The sequence below is a fragment of the Rhinolophus sinicus genome, chromosome 4 (genome assembly GCF_057876585.1).
Source record: "Rhinolophus sinicus isolate RSI-liver-muscle chromosome 4, RSI-T2T, whole genome shotgun sequence".
NCBI lineage: Eukaryota > Metazoa > Chordata > Mammalia > Chiroptera > Rhinolophidae > Rhinolophus > Rhinolophus sinicus.
Genome location: NC_142504.1, coordinates 54,206,434 through 54,223,810, shown reverse-complemented (window position 1 = coordinate 54,223,810; position 17,377 = coordinate 54,206,434). Strand labels below are relative to the sequence as shown.

Here is a 17,377-nt window from a genome sequence, read left to right as displayed (position 1 = left end):
AGACAAAAGCTTTTCTGAAGACAGAAAAGCAGCAGGGTGATGACTTCTGATGCATTTAGCAAAAATTTAAGTCATATTCATGCCAACAAATTTTACTCATTTATGGATCCATTCAAGAAACATTTTCTGGAGCATCTATTTTGCTCAAAATACTGTGGCAAACAGTGCAGTTGATATAAAAATAGAAGAGACAGCTCCTCCCCTCAAAGAGTTAATAGTTGTGTGTCCATGCATGGAACGTTTAGTGTCTAGACTTTTGGAATAGAAATAATTACATGCATTTCCAAAATGCAGAAATATTAATGTTTAGGGGTGCTGTTATTTAAAGAAGTAGTTATCACTTTCAGATAACTGAAATGTAGCAAGATTAACCGTGCAACTGATTTTTAAAGATCTTTTACCAAACCATTGTAGGTCAAATTACACACTGAAAGAGCGTTTACGTGTTATTTTTATCATGAGCCTGTTTTGTAGATGAGGAAACTGAGCTGTAGAAGGAAAGTGGTCCATTGGTGAAAGCTTACATATTGTGCCCAGAGGAGTCTGTGTTCCAAATTCATGACTTTTTTACTCTGTAGACATAATTCTAATTAGTTTCCTTATCTGAAATTGGAAAGAAGAGTTCGTTATAAGAATCAGATGCAATAATTGCTACAAAGTCAAAGAATTAGTAAAGGAAGAAACCGGAGAAAACGACATTAAAAACATCCCAAAATAAAGACATCGCCCGCATCACAGAATCTACAGCATCCTGGTGATGTTTAAATTATGGGCAATTACTATGCACACTAATAACCCCTCAGCTTTAACTGCATTCCTATCTATCGTTCTCATTCCCTCCCCAACTCTCTGCCCCATTCGGTCAGTTCTGCAACCTCTCTCGTTCTTTCCCACCTCAGGGCTTTGCTCATGCTGTTCTCTCTGCTTGGAACTCTTGTCCCCATTCTTCACATAGCTACATTCTCTTTCTCCAAAATTCCATTTATACAGTAACTGTTACTGGACGGGCATTCAGCCAATAGTTGCTGACTAAACAAATGAAAGAATAAATATCTATAATGTTATCCCCATGTCTTTCAGAAAAAACTATCTTTAATATATTCTGTTTAAAAAGTAAAGAGTGAAATACATACAACATGTCCACCAAAAATGTTTAGAATCAGTCAGTCTTACTAAAAGCAGCAGCAACTTCTGGTAATTGAAACAATTCTTATTTTCTGGAATGTAATACGATCACCACTGAACTACTAGCCCAATGTAGTCATTTCTCTGGAAACACACATTTTCCATGTAAGGTTTGATAACAGTGTTCCTGTGCAGCCTTTATTTTTATGGAAGCTACAAGCCATCAACTTTGGGTACCTGAGTTCATATTTTAGTGAGAGAATAACGGCCTATTAATTTCCAATTAATTACATTAAAGGCAATACCAACCTTATCATTAAGGTTAGGATTGGAGTTTTAATAAGATTAAAAGTTCTTTAATGCAATTTTATGTATAGAATAGACCACAGGTCAAAGGGATCAGATGGTATGATTGTTTTTATAATGTAACTCTCAACTACCAATGAATTAATTACAAGTTCATTTTTATGATCCTTAGACACTCAGATAACTGAGATTTTACAGTAGAAATTCAAACCCACATTTGTGTCTTCTCAATGATTTGTCAATCCACGTTGCTGAGTTCGCAAGTCTAAAGGAGGTTCCTCTGGGCCCCACTGTGTTGCCGATTAACCTGGAATGGGAAGCACTGAGCTTTGACACCCTTAAGAGCCACCAAGATTTTGTGACGGAAATTAAGCTGACTGTTCTGTCAGGGCCGTGAGAAGCGGAATCAGAGCCAGCCTGTTCCTGCAGTGATGTGCTGGCTCAACAGAGCTGAAGATCATAAAAGCGAATTTGGTGGATAAAATAAGTATAAATCAAAACCATGTGGGAAGAGATACTGTGCAAAAGCATGACGTTTCACACGTGACTGATCCGGCGCCGGTGCATTGGCCGAAGGTTCGGCAGCCCCTAGAGGAGAGGAGGGCTTACTGCCCTGCGGTTACGGTTCCTGCCGCTTCCAGTCTAATGGGCCTGCTCCCTGAACACCGTCTGCCTTACTTGGTGTTTCAAGTAATGGAGTTACAGGGCCTTGGCAGTGTATATGTCCTCGAGTGAGGCTTTTCACGATCCAAGTGCCATTCCTCACGTAAATTAAATACCTGAGTTCTTCAAATGTCATCTTGGGCCAATACACATATTCTCTACAATCTTTTAAACAACACTTCAAGATAGATGTTATTATTTATGTTTTGCAGATGAGAAAAACCAAGGCTCAAAGAAAATTAATTTATCCAAGACTGCACAACTGGTAAGTAGGAGAGTGAGGATTTAAACCCACCTTCTTTATAATTACACTACTTCCTTGCCTTCTACCATTGCTGATAGAATCCCCATTCTTGTTGAGGAACTTATTAGGTATTTTCTGCTAACAGAAGATATTTTACTTTTATAAAGTACAAATTAAAGAAAATCTCAAAAAGCATATACAGAATAATCCTATAATGCTGACACCAACAAATAATAACTGTACCTGAGACTATGTCCTGGGTTTCCTGAGCCAAACATGTCTACAAGTGTCATTTTCCAGCCAGACGTCTGGCCAAGCCCTGCCTCGTGTTGACGATCTGCAAAGGGGAGTAGCTGGCAGTGACCGCTGTGGATCAGTGAAGCAGCCACGCTGTGAGCTGAGAAGCAAATTCTTTTTCAAGTGGTTTTTATGCAAACACTGAAATAGATTTGTATTTTCTATAAGTTTCATTCAAGAAAGCTCTTTAAGGTAAGAAGCCTTTGCAAAATACCTTATAGATTTCTAACTTTTGTTTTTGCTTATGTTTTTATCCCCTGACCTTGAAAGGTGTGTGTGTGTGTGTGTGTGTGTGTGTGTGTGTGTGTGTGTGTCTGTGTGCCCGAGTTTGTCTGATTAGTAGATAAATATTCTACGGAGGAATACATTTCTTACACATTATGCTTACTGTATACCTGGATGATGAATTTAAAAATTAAGAAATGTGGTCCAACATCACAAAATAGCCATTTGACTAACTTTGCACTGAATTAAATGCTTGTTTGTCCATTATATCCAAAGACACATGGTCTTTATGCATAGTGAAATAAAAGAAATGCAGAATTTAGGTTCCTGCCTCTACACTTATCATCTCTCAGAGACTGTGTGGTCATTTGCAAAGTAGAGATACCTGAAACACCAAGTTCAGAAACTTACACTGAAGCTCAAATGAAATCATTTGTGTGAATGACCTTTTGTAAATGACAACGCCCCAGAAGCCCTCAGAATAGCCAGTGTCTTGTCTATCTCAGAACCTATCTTATGCCATCATAACAGACTCCACTTAGCAAGAGTTTCTGTAGCTGCAAAAGGTCGTGGTGTTGCTGAATGTACATTTCTTTTTTATGTTTTAAATTTGGAGAGGTCTTTTCCCCGAGGAGTTACCAAGGTTACAATTCTGGTGTGAAGACACAAGTAAGTGGGGGAAGGCTGTTCACAGTTGTGGAGGCTGCCGTGCTCCTGCACAAGGAGAGAAGTTAATCTGGTGGTGTTAAATATTTGCCAAGAAAGCACAGAGTGTGAGCATGACTTTGAAAGCAAGAATGGTGTGTACCGAGCCACTTCTGGGAGGGCCCTCACATTAAGGTCAGTTGGACAGAAAGCCTGAAGGCCAGGAGGAGGAAGTATGATGTCCATATTGAAATGCCCAGGGTAGGGGAGGAAAACCCTATTCATGTTGCATTAATATTTTCAGAAACTTTTTAGATAATATCTAGGCCTATAATGAGTACAGTGTGGTTAGGAAATGAGCAGTAATGAACAGTGTTGAATCATTTCATCTTCTAAGAAAAAAATCAAGAACAAAGTCTAATGATTATCCTTAGCAAGTAAAATATTGCAGACCACAAAATGGTTTGCCATTCTAATCCATTTCAAGCATAAACCAACACATATTTGCATGCACACACATACCCCTACACAAAAACCATAGTCAAAGCTGAAAGAGTTAATTTAAGCCTTAGAGAATACCCGCTTTAAGCACTGGTTCAAAAGCTCTTAAATAGCAGAAAAATCAATATACTTTTATCGGACTTCAGTGTTTATAGAAGCAATACAAAACAGGATTTTGTTAAATGTATATATTACGCCAGATCAAACTGTAAGTTAAAACATCTGTGTCCAAGTTAATCTCAGATACAGCATGGAGATTATTTGAATTGTGTGTTTCCTTTTGTGACCTTTTTAGATGTGGCTTTTGGAGGGGAAAGGCGGGGGATAATTTTCCTAAGCTTTTAGTTGCCTGCAATAGTGCCAACAGTTGAACATAACAGCAATACTTTTCTAAGTTACCCTATGAGTAACAAAAAAAAGAAAGAAAACCGCTTTAGTAATTTCAAAATACTGTTGTATAGGGAATCTTAAAAAATAAATTATAGACACATAAATATAGGTATGTGGATCTAAGATTGCTACAGGCTATCCATGACATAAAATTTTCAATTAAAACCACTTTTATGAGCAATAATCACATTCTGAAAAGGCACACACAACTTGCTAGTGGATTATACAACTTCCCCGATGAACAAACCTTAAAACATAAGCAAATAGAATGTACTTAGTTTAACTTGCACTGATGTTTTTAACACAATATAGTCTTATAGAAAATGTCTTAGAGTTAGTTCTTGTTTAGAGGAGACAAGAAAACAAAAACCGAAGTTGATAGAAAAGCTTTCTTTTTTAGACCTGTATTTAAGGGATCAGACATCTGTAAATCATATCCATTTTGACTGAAACAATAAATTTGATTCAATTCTGAAATTTCATTTCAAAAGTGTAAGAGAGAAATTCATGGGACCCCTCAAAGTAACTGACAAAGCTGGTCTCTGAAATATGTCAGGAATACATTAACACCACGGAAAAATAACAGCAGAGCCAAGACAAAGTCACAATGGCCAAATGTCCTGAAAACAGGGCTCGACGAAAGGAACTTGTGGGTCTAACATTCGTGATATCTTTGGTAAGTAACTGAGACTTGTGATTGAATTCCCTTAATAAATATTTTCAGTGTAGTAATTCTACTCCTTCTTCGTTTAGTTGATCATGTGCTGGGCAGAAGACAGGAACCCAAGATTGAGAAGACTGAATTGCAGATGTACCAAGTGAAGCAGAATCATTCAACAATCTACAAACATGCATTGAATATATACTATGGACCTTACATATACTGTGTAAGATGCAATGGTGATAGCCTACGCCCCAGTAAAAACTTACTCACCATTAGACCTTTATTCCTTTCCTCAAAATCATGTTCCCTTTTATACTGCAGAATATACCTGTGCAGAATCACAATTTAGTCACTTTATGTCATCAGTGAGTTTCATAAATTAGCTAACAGTTTCTGCCTAGTGTGACTACAAGCAGAAAGCCGGTTTCATAAATGTCTGGAATACAAAGAGATCTAGGGGATGAGAACTGTGCATTAGATTCTTGAGAATGAATGAGTAAAAATAAAGAATTGAGAGCAAGTCACTAATAGGGGGAATGGAAAGATAATAATGATGAATTCTGCCTATTTTTCAGCCAGCCCTGATAATGACACACGGCCACCTCTACAGCCTACGTCTAGGGCCCACCCTACCTCTCCAGAACCCAGTTTTACTGGCTGAAAGGCCTGGCTATCCATCCTGGATTACCTTCTTCCCAGGGTACAAGAAGATGGATGTGGTTCTACTTCTAGGAGAACATAGTTAGCAAGTGCTTTTTATCGAGACCAGACAAATATTGGGCCTTTTGGAGGTTGGAAAAGTGCCTTCATTCTCAATATACCAAAAGGCTGCTCTGAATTAAGAAATGTGTCTCTCGGAGTGTCCAGTTCACCAACAGAAAAGAAAACAGACCATCGGGGGGATCTGGTTCCTTCCATCCTTGGATACAGAATGTTAGACCCAGTTCCTCCTATGAGGGGCCATGTGATATTAATATTAGTAAATATGAGTAATATTAAGCCCTTTTAACATGATGCCATTATCTTCATTCTCAAGACGTTAAATGGTGATCTAAAGGAATGGACATATCTCTAGCAGGAAAGGAAACTGAGATTCTGATTCATGACTTAAAGCAAGTAAATAGAATGAATTGAAATTAATTCCTATATAGAACAATTTTAAGGACATCCCTTTCCCCTATGATACATATCAGTGTTCTTTTATTTTAAAATAATTTTTGGTTGATTGTGAAAGTTATACAGGTATAAAAGCTTTTTGTTTGAGACTTAGCATATTTTAACAGTAATTCCACAACTCAGTTATAAAAAATATTAATATTTTGGTATTTTTATTTTTAGTTATTTCTCTCATCATGTACATATTTGTTACATGTATCTACTGATATTTATGTAATCACTGATTCTCTGCCTTGTTCCATAAAGCACTTGGGGTGACCATACAGTGAACATTTATTATTGATTTTAAATGTCAGAGTAGGATCCTTATCTCATTGGCAAATATTCGGATTCATTACATTAGATTAGGCCTGAATTCTATGAGTTTCTCTGCAAACTCTGTGATGTAGATGCCACATGACCAAAATGGAGGGGTGGTATGCCTTCTTTTCTGTATCAATCCTGTAACTCAGGTGGAATCAAATCCACCTTTCACCCGTTTTTGTAAATACAGCTTTACTGGAACACAGACATGCCTATTTGTCTTTGTACTGTCTATAGCTGCTTTTGTTCTACAAGGCAGCATTAAGTTGCAACAGAATGACTGCAACAGAGGCTGCAAGTCCTGCAAAGCCTAAAATACTTACAGCCCGCTGGCCCTTTACAGAAAAAGTTTGCTGACCCCTCCCACCCCCAATCTAATTCACAGAAGAAAAATACTGTGCCCGTGTCTAACTGTTCCCTCTTCCACACTCACCTTAACTTGCTCAGGTTTTCAATGGTCATAGTATGAGTTTCCAAAGCACTATGTCCCCGTTGAAGGATGAGAGGTTTAGGGACACTCTAGGTTTTTGTTTTGCATTTTGCTTATTTATCCTCAGTTGCAAGGTAGGTCTGTAAGGTGTCGAAGTGTCAGAAGGGCAGTAGGTAAAGGCAGTGTAATGGAAACAGTTTTGATTTGGATAATAATCTAGAAGAGTCTATCCAGGTTCTTGCTGAGAATATTTGAGGACAGATACCTCTAACCTCAGCATCTTCAAGGAACCACTTTTTATTGGCTCTAACTACCTGCCAGCAGCTGGTCAAAGTCTGCCTTTCAGATCATGTTCTAAAGTAACTGCCAGTTCTTTTAATTATCCAAATTGATTCTATAGAGGGAGTACCTCTTCCGATGAGAATGGAGAAAGCCACAAGAGGTTCTTTCCCTGCCAGTGAGAAAAAGCCAAGTGATCACAAACAGTGACTCTTCTTGAGCTCATCCTAGAGCAAATGTAGCAAGGCAGCCAGGTGAACCAGGACCAAAGAAGTGACCAGCCCTCTGAAGGCAGACCGGATGCAGAACTACGTCACCTTGGGCAGAGCGTGGGAGGAAGCGGTAACTGCCCTAAAAGCAGCTAAGAAGGAAACCGCTAAAACCTTCACAAATTCTTAAAGTATGAGGAGGGCATAGCATTGTAATAACTAGAAGCCACAGATGACAGGGGAGCCTGCACTGACAGCGAGCCCTTCTCCACGCAGACCTACCCAGTGCTCATTAGAAAGGCTGAGGACGACCAGGAGACGGGAGAGGGCCCCTAGGTGGCACACACATGTAAGGGGGCAGCGTTAAACCCACTCACTTCCCTGGACCCTTCTCTCCGAGGAAGGAGAGCCTTGAGCCCCTAAGGGGGCAGGAAATGCTTCACCTATCAGAACCAAGGCAAAGATCCATCCTTCCAGCACGTTTCACTGTAACCTCAAATTCCACGTGTCGCAAACAGCTCTCGTCTCTTCCTCTGGACGCCTCCCTCGTATTACCTAACAGAACGACGCCGTGCACACCACAAACTCTGCAGTTCCTCGTGACTCCTTCTATCTGACATTCATTCCTGAAAGTGAAATTAGTTCTTCCTAGATATTTCTCAGATCTAATAAAAGAGCCTTTTAATTTGCACTGTTATGCTTTAGTTCAGGCCCTCGTCATCCTCTCCAAGCGTACTACACTAGCTTCCTAATAAACACCGGTGTCTTCAGTCTCTTTGCCTTCCCCTCGTATCACATTGATCAATTTCTGTCCTTTCTTAAAATTCTTCAAAGGCTCCATATTCTACAAGATAAAGCCCGAGGTCCTCCGCAAGGGCAGAAAACACGCCCACCTATCTTTCCAAATGCGTGTCCCTCCACGCGTGAACCCCATGCCCCAGTGACCCTGAACGATCAGCCATCACACCAACATCCTGCAGCTTTTCCCACCTCAGTGCGCTATGCGGTCAGCCGCTCATCCTAGTATGTTCTCTCCCACCTTTTCTACCTGGTAAACTCGCATTCACCTTTTAAGATTCAGCTTAAGCGTCTGATCTGTGAAATCACCCCGAGTACCTCCCAGCGCCCTGACATGCTGCCCACTGATGCCCTGCTAAGCTGTGAGCCTGCAAAGCAGAGGTACTGGTGGCCTGTGACTTATTCCTATCAGTCACTCCAGCCCCTAGAGCACAGCAGATGTTCAATATGTCTGCGGACTAAATTTTAAGTTGGAAATGAAGACATAGACATGACAACTTTCTCCACATCTCAGTTTCAATAAATGATTAAATGTCAAAGTGATCACCAATGGGACACAACCCAGCTCTCCAATTTCAGACGAAACATGTTCTTTTGTTTCTATTTAAGATCCTAAAGGGGACTTTAGGGAAGGGCAGCTGGTTTCTCTTGTTAGTTTAGGAAAGAGCAAACCCCAATAAAAGCGTTTCTAGATGGTTTTTGCCACCACAGCCATTGGTAAAGTTGATGTGCTTCATGGCAGTGCTGGGATTCTGTGCAAGCTGCTTTTACCCACCTCTGTAAACATGCTTTTCTCTAGGTCTTACCCACCGTGAGTAATTCCTGAAGGGTGTGTGTTCAGTGATAGCATTCCCGAGTCCAAGCACAGGCTATGCTTTACAGAAAAACAATGTGGTGATGATCACCATTTAATTTCCACTGTCGCATATTTGTTTCAGCAAATTTCAAAACATTTCCCAAGGGATTTTAAAGAAAGTCACCAAGTATGTTTAACAAAACAACATATGGAATGCTAATTTTGTTGTGATGCTATACTCTAATACAGCAAGAAACAGACTTTTAGTAAAATCAGCAGATTTGCAAACATTAAGAAACACTGAAAACTATCAAGGTCAATTTAAAAATTTATTTGAAAACAAATATTCCTAGTTTTGTCAGTTCTAGTAATTTCCCACTAGGGATTCACTGCACATCAACAAATTTTCACTACGCAAATTTTGCAATAAAAGTAAATAAATAAATACATTCATTTCAATACAGGGCCAAACAGTGAGGTTTGGAGGGTTGGATGGAAATAACCAACTTGTCTCTATTTGTATAATCTCTACTCAGGAATTTAAGATTGTTGGTGTATAGGATTTCCACTTGAGACACATCACTTCTCAGAGAGTTCCCAGGAGTTCTGAGCTTGCTGTGATGGAGTATGCCTGACACTGTTAACTGTGTGAGAATGATTCTGCTCTGTGTAGAAACAGCAACCCTTACACACCAGTTTTAAAAGTTATACAGGTAATCCCTGTATAACACGGTTGTTAGATTCCTTAAAAATGCGATGTTATGTGAATCAGGGTTATATGAAACAAAGAACTAGTACAAAAAAGGGGGTTAGGTTCCAAAATTTTTTTAAAAACATACTATGATATTTTTATAATTAAGACAAATATCTTTATTAAAGCAATTTTCACCAAAAGTAGAACATATTAATATGTATTAAATAATGTTTTCTTCAACATCACTACTAAGCACCATTAACCAAGGGTGTTTTCTTTTTGACAAGATATTTTCATCCTCTGAACTTTCTTCAGCATTATCTTGACTTCTGTACTTTTTGCAAAAAATCTGTTATTTTAGATTGCTTGCTTTTAGCTGAGAGATCTTTATAAATTTCATTATATAGTTCTAAGCACTTGTGAAGTTCTCTCTCAAACTCAGCTTCTTTCAGGAAGGATCTTCATTTAGGAAATTCTGCAGTCAAATTTGATACGACATCCACACTCAAATGAAAATTTTCAAATGAGATACCTTTTGCTCTTAAAAGCTCTTATTACCCTCCGTGTTGTTCGGTGATTTCTCTCATTCTCAAAACGTGTTAGAGTGAAACCGTGTTATAGAAGAGCCGTGTTATAGTGGGATTGCCTGTAACCCCCCCTATAAGTTATACTGCAATGCTGCTCTCTGCCCTGAGGCCATTCCTTTTTGTCTGTGCATTGGCCATGTCATTGCTTCTGAGGTCGCTCTGCACCAAAGGAAGGGGGAATATGCATATGTATGTATGTATGTATGTATGTATGTATATACACACACGTGTGTGTGTGTGTGTGTGTGTGTGTGTGTGTGACTTTCCAAATGCTCACATTTTCAATCAGTGGGTACTGACTAAGTACTCACATGGAGAACCTCGCTATATGCTCAGGGCCACTCACCTGTTACAGTTAACTCCATGCATGAAGGGTGGGGGATGTATCATATCTGCATGCTTTAAGAACAGATCCTCCAGGAACATCATGATGTTTTAAACAGGATAGTTTATAACCAACTACCATTTCACCTAAGAATCCGAGACCAACAACGGAAAATAAGCTGATTTGAATCTAAATAATAAAGATTAAAAAACATCCTATTACATATCCAAGACCAAATCTTTTTGTATTAAATAGTTTGACATATCGTTTTGTCTCTTTATGTCTTGTCTTCTTCCAGAAATGACTTAGTTTCGTATAAAATGAGTGTGAGACTGGCTGAAGTTTGGAAACCTGTCAAATGGAATTTAGCCTTGTGTTCCCATTGTCTCCCTTTTGATGAAATTGGATATTAAGTAACATATTTAAATGGTTCAGTCCTCTGTCTCACAGACCCCTGGCACTGGGCTGCCCAGATGAAGACCAGAAAGTCTTAAGATAAAGATGTAAAAGTATGAGAAGCAAAAGCAAAAGTATGTCAGAGTAAACGTCATGAAGATTAGTCAAAGTTGTCAGCTGATTCCTTGAGGAACACTAGCTCATAAACAAACGCACCTCCTCTCCTCCCTGCTTTCACTTTCCTTCACTATTCATGATAAACATGAGGAGAATCCGAGGCTATGGGGTGGGAAGGACAATCTTAACCAAAGTGACTCTATCAGATGTAATTTACTCTTTTGTCTCAGATTTTTGCCTACAGTTACAGAGAGCGCAGCAACTAAGACATTGGAAGTTTTAAAACATTATTTATTGCTAAGTCTAAAACACTCAAACACCACAGCACAGTGACTGCCAAATCTAAATTAGAGTTTGTGGGATTTTTTAAAGTTTTTCTTCAGGGGAACATTTCAGCTCTATGGAGAGGCGTGATACATAAGAAGATGGAGCTTCTGGCTGGAGACCAATTTGCCTATAAGCCCAAACCAAGTGGACCCATATGGATAGCTTTTATAAAATCATAAATGGTAAAGCTGAAGAAAACTCTAGGCTCAGACTGCTTTATGGCATCGATAATTAAACCCGACTCACTGCACTCATGGGGTTATTGCAAATTCTGACTAAACGTAAAGAATTTTCAAATAATCTAATTATTCCTTTATTTATTCATGTTTATTCACAGTGTTTTTTTGTTTCTCTGCTTTTAATTGGATGTTTACAACTTCACACTATTCAGCCACTTTGTTTAAATGCCCACAGACAACTTTTATGTACTTCTTTCGGGAGAGAGAAAAGAAACATTAATGAGACAGATATCAAAGTTCCAGATACAGAATAGGAACAGCAAAATGAAAGACGAGAATTAATGCACTTTTTTTTAATCTGACAAAATAAACGTAACATAAAATGTACCACTGTAACCATTTTAAGTATACAATTACATTAAGTACATTTACAATAATGTCCAATCATCACCACTATCTATTTCAAAATTTTTTTTTATCTTCCTAAACAGAAACTCTACCCAGTAAACAATAACTCTGTACCCATTAAATAATAAATCCCCACTCTTCTTTTATCTCTGGTAACTTCTATTCTACTTTCTTTTTCTATGAAGTCCCTATTCTAGGCACCTCATATAAGTGTAATCATACAATATTTGTCATTGTGTGTCTGACTTATTTCACTTAGAACGTTTTCAAAATTCATCCATATTGTAGCATGTATCAGAATTTCATTCCTTTTCATGGCTGAATGATATTTCACCATTTGGTTCAGACATTCAACTGTGTAATGGACACTTGGATTGTTTCTATCTTTTAGCTATTGTGAAAAATGCTGCTATGATCATTGGTGTACAAGAATCGGTTTGAGTATCTGCATTCAATTATTTGGGATATATACGTAAGAATGGAATTACTGGATCATATTATAATTCTATCTTTTTTGAATAATTACTAAACTGTTTTCCTTAGCTGCTGCACCATTTTACATCCCCACATTGCATGAGGGTTCCAATTTCTCCACGTTTGCTGACACTTATTTTCTGTTTTGTTTGTTTGTTTGTAACTGCCATCCTAATGGGTGTGAAGTGGTTTCTCATTGTGGTTTTGATTTGGGTTCCCTAATGGCTAAAAATGTTGAGCATCTTTTCCTCTGTTCATTGACCACTTATTTATCTTCTTCGAAGAAATGTTTATTCAAGTTTTTTGCCCGTTTTTTGAATGGGGTTATTTGTTTGTTGTTGAGTTATAGTTCTTTATATATTCTGGATATTAATCTCTTTTCAGGTATATGATTTTCAAATATATTCTCCCATTCTATGGGTTGTCTTTTCACTTTTTTTAATAGTGTTTTTCAATGTCCAGATGTTTTTGTTTTGTTTTGTTTTGTTTTTAATTTTAATGAAGTCCATTTTATCTGTCTTTTCTTTTGCTTCCTGGGCTTTTGGAATTATATCCAAGAAATCATCGCCAAACCCAGTTATGAAGATTTTCCAGTGTTTTTGTTGTTGTTGTTGTTTTCTTTCAAAGAGTTTGATAGTTTTAGGTCTCACATTTAGGATTTTGATCCACTTTGAGTGAATTTTTGTATATGATATAAGGTAAGGGTCCAACTTCATCCTTTTGCATGTGGATATTCAGCACTTTTGTTGAAAAGACTGTCCCCCATACAATGATCTTGGCACCTTTGTGAAAATCAATTGATCAGATATGTGAGGATTTATTTCCTGGCTCTCTGTTCTATTCCATTGGTCTATGTGTCTGTCCTTATGCTGGTACCACACTGTTTTGATTACTATAGTTCTGTAGTAAATTTTGAGATTAGAAAGTGTGAGCCCTCCAACTTTTTATCCCTTTTCAAGATAATTTTGGCTATTCAGAGTCCATTAAGAATGGGGTTTTTGGGCTGGCCTGGTAGCTCAGGTGGTTGGAGCTCCGTACTCCTAACTCCGAAGGCTGTGCCGGTTCTATTCCCACATGGGTCAGTGGGCTCTCAACCATAAGGTTGTCAGTTCAACTCCTCGAGTTCCGCAAGGGATGGTGGGCTCCGCTCCCTGCAACTAAGATTGAACACGGCACCTTGAGCTGAGCTGCTGCTGAGCTCCCGGATGGCTCAGCTGGTTGGAGTGCAGGCTCTCAACCACAAGGTTGCCAGTTTGATTCCTCGACTCCCGCAAAGGATGGTGGGCAGCGCCCCCTGCAACTAACAAGGGCAACTGGACCTGGAGCTGAGCTGCGCCCTCCACAACTAAGACCGAAAGGACAACAACTTGACTTGGAAAAAAAAATCCTGGAAGTACACACTGTTCCCCAATAAAGTCCTGTTCCCCTTCCCCAATGAAAATATTTAAAAAAAGAGAAAAGAATGGGGTTTTTATTTCTGCAAAAAATGCCATTGGGATTTTGATAGGGATTACACTGAATCTATAGGTCACTGTGGTTGGTATTGTCAACAATAGCGTCTTCCTATCAATGAATACAGTATGTCATTGCAATTATTTGTTTTCTTAATTTCTTTCAATGCATTTTTAATTTGTTTTTACAAACTGTTAATTGGCGTTTACTCTGTGCCAGGAACCATTCTAAGTGCTTTACAAATATCAATTTATCTAATCCTCTTAACAACCCGATGAAGTACTATTTTAACTCCATTTTATGAATAAAGAAACTGAAGCACAAAGAGGTTAAATAATTTGCCCAAGTCACACAGCTGGTAGAACTGGGATTTAAACCCAGGCAGCCTAGATCCAGAGTCCATGTGCCTATGATACTGTACTCCTTTCATGCACTCTTTTCTTCAAGCATTTACAGAACACCTGTCAGTTCGCCAGAAGCAGGCCCTGAAATACGAGTTAGTGTGCAAGTGATTTCTTAAGGAAGTGTTCCTGGGAGAAACCCATTAAGGAAGTAAGGAAAGCAGGAGAGGAAAGTGGAAGAAGCCAAATGGGGCTTACCTTCAGGTGAGGCTCCTGCTCAACCTGACCGTGTGAGAGCTGTGGAGTGTGCATTTCCAGTTCAAGGCAAGAAAGTTGGGCTTTTGTACTGATGGAAGATTCCAGACAATTCTAACTCTCCATGTGTCTGAGATAAGTGCCTCTAGCAGTTCAAGTTTAGACCTCTGAAGAAAGTTACAAGTTCAACTTGGTAGAAACAAAGTATGCAGAAGCTGGAGGGTAGATATACAGAGATAGTAAAGTGGTTCCGAGGGGATCTGGGTAGCGTGCCAACAGAACATGTGGTGTAAGTATAGTTATTGAACATTCGAAGAAGTGAGATAAATGCCACGAATACACTCAACTTCAGACTCTATACGTTGGTAGCAAAGCCAAGACATGCATACTTTATATAGAGTAGATAGTAGTAGATACTATGAGGGGCAAATAAATTGCTAAGAAATTGGAGAGAAGAGACCATACAACTACTATTTTAGGCCCTGGCTGAGGGAATCATAAAGATCACTACACAGGTGCATTGGACCTGGTGCTCAGCAACATTGTATTTCCAAATGTAACGAGTTCCCCAAAAAGCTAGAAATGTAAAATCTCAGTCCCCACCCAGACCCGCTGAATCAGATCCTCGAGGATGGGGTCCAGCAGTCTGTTCTAACAGCCCTGCAGGTGAACGATGCAAGCTGTAGCTGGAGAGACACTTCTGTCACTACCTGGACGACAGCCCTATGGAAGCTCAACGGCACATGCACAAGGCCACCTGTGACCCTGCTGCCTGCCCAGCCCCACACTCTCCCACTCCCTCTTGTGAGCAAGTAACAATAGGAATGAAAGGGGAACTTGGACTAGATGAAGGGACAGCCACATGGAGAGCAGCCTTGGTAACCAACAAGCTTGAGGCTCAGGTGATGCAGTTCCACGAGGCCAATTCAGTGAGAACAAAATGACAGAGGAGAACAATTGTACTGGTCAGAAGGAGGGCCTGAACCCCCATCGGAGCCATCCTCCCCATCCATCTCCTGGAAGTTCTTCCCCTTCCTCCTTCCTTGGGGTCTGGGCCAGGTCCAGGGGCTCATAGATACCCACACTGCCTCAGAATTGGTTTATACCAACCGAAGATGAAGACAGGCGGCACTACCATAGCTTGGAATCATAAATAATGTCTAGAAGACCAGATAATTCCTACAGATAAGTGGCTTAGAAGTGACTATGAATACATAATACAGAAATGTATGCTTTATGAAAAACTAGCATAGTTTAGCGGGACAGGATATGCAGAAAGGGGTCATGGAAATATGATATGGGGGCCAGGCATCCTAGTTCAGGATGAGGAACCATTAGGCCTGAGAGTGAAATGAATGGAGCCTGAGCTTTAGGTAAGTGTCTCTGGTAAGGTGTGCAAAACGAATGAGAAGAGACCCTGGTAGAAGAGAAATCTTGTAGGGGGCTTGGAAGTAGAACTCTGGGAAGGTAGAAAAATATACAAGAAATTCTGGAAATAAAATTAACTATCTGGCTAAGGAAAGACAGGGGAATATTTTCCGGCAAACTGCATGTATCAATAGATATGATACACTTCTACGAAAGTCTGATTTTTTTTTTTTTAGCTGAAACAGTAAACTCATTCTTACCCTCAAAACAACAGTCATTAAAATGATCCCCACAGCAAAACATAGTTCAGAGAAGCTACAACCATACAAATGCTGTTTAACTTTCATATTTACCCCAGAAGAGTTCCGAAACATGAACAAACTAAATGATTCCAGGTGTCTTTAAGACAAATGCACACGGTTGAACTTTTAGCTTAAACTTACAGATACACGTACATTCATTCCCTCACAAAGTTGTCAGGTTATAAATCAACAAAACGCTAACTGAACTAAACTCTCCAGATTTGTTGTTAGCATAGGTTAAGGAAATCATTCACTCTCAGAGCTATTGTCTTACTATCAGCTCATCATAAAAAGCTAACATTTACATAGTTTTTATAATTTAATAATAATAGCAAATATTTATTGAGTGCTTACTTTGTGCCAAGCACTATGCTGTTTACACACCTTATACTATTTTTTTCTGAGACACAGAAAATTAAATGAATTGCCTGATGTTACAGAGCTTTTAAATAGCAAAGCCAAGATTCAAATCCACATCTGCAGACTCAAAAGATAGAGTTGAAAGCACTGAACAGTATCTCTTCATACATTATCTCTTTTAATTTAATCCTCTTCAAAATCCTTTGTGGTAGTCATTATTATCACCATTTTACAGGGGAGGAATATGAGAACCAGAGGAGTTAAGTGTCAATTGCAATGAGCCCACTGGAAAGAGCTGACCGGAACTGTCTGAGTCCTAGAGCAGTGCTGCTCCACTGTCCAGCACGAGGGTTACTCTGACTGGGGCACTCTCAGTATTTCCAAAACATGCCAATATTTCTGGGAAAGAAAATGTAACATTGGAAATACAGAACAGCTGACAGCACTGAAGATGCATGTGTGTGCGCGTGCATACACGCACCCACACAAATACAATGTGACAGCTTTAGTAAAGATGATAGTGGTGTGAGAAGCATCTACACTATCAGCTAATGATGTCAGACTGTGCGTGTGTGTAGATACCTATCTATCTATATCTATCTGTCTATCTACCTCTATCTATCTATCTATCTATCTATCTATCTATCTATCTATCTATCTATCTATAAATATGTTTCCAGAAAGGAATGAGAGTGATCACATGGACTAGCTGTGATTTCTGGAAATCCATGGAGGAATTAC

General features: G+C 39.1%; 1 protein-coding gene and 1 long non-coding RNA gene across 23 annotated transcripts in view; one reads left to right on the top strand and one right to left on the bottom strand.

Moving 5' to 3' along the window:
* Positions 1–17,377, bottom strand: part of SUGCT (succinyl-CoA:glutarate-CoA transferase) — a 743,714-nt gene that overhangs the window by 295,017 nt on the left and 431,320 nt on the right. The window lies entirely within an intron of this gene.
* On the top strand, positions 2,586–8,042 carry LOC141573182 (uncharacterized). Its single transcript, XR_012498849.2, has 3 exons — positions 2,586–2,827; positions 5,150–5,283; positions 5,636–8,042. It is a non-coding gene; the product is annotated as an uncharacterized LOC141573182 (long non-coding RNA).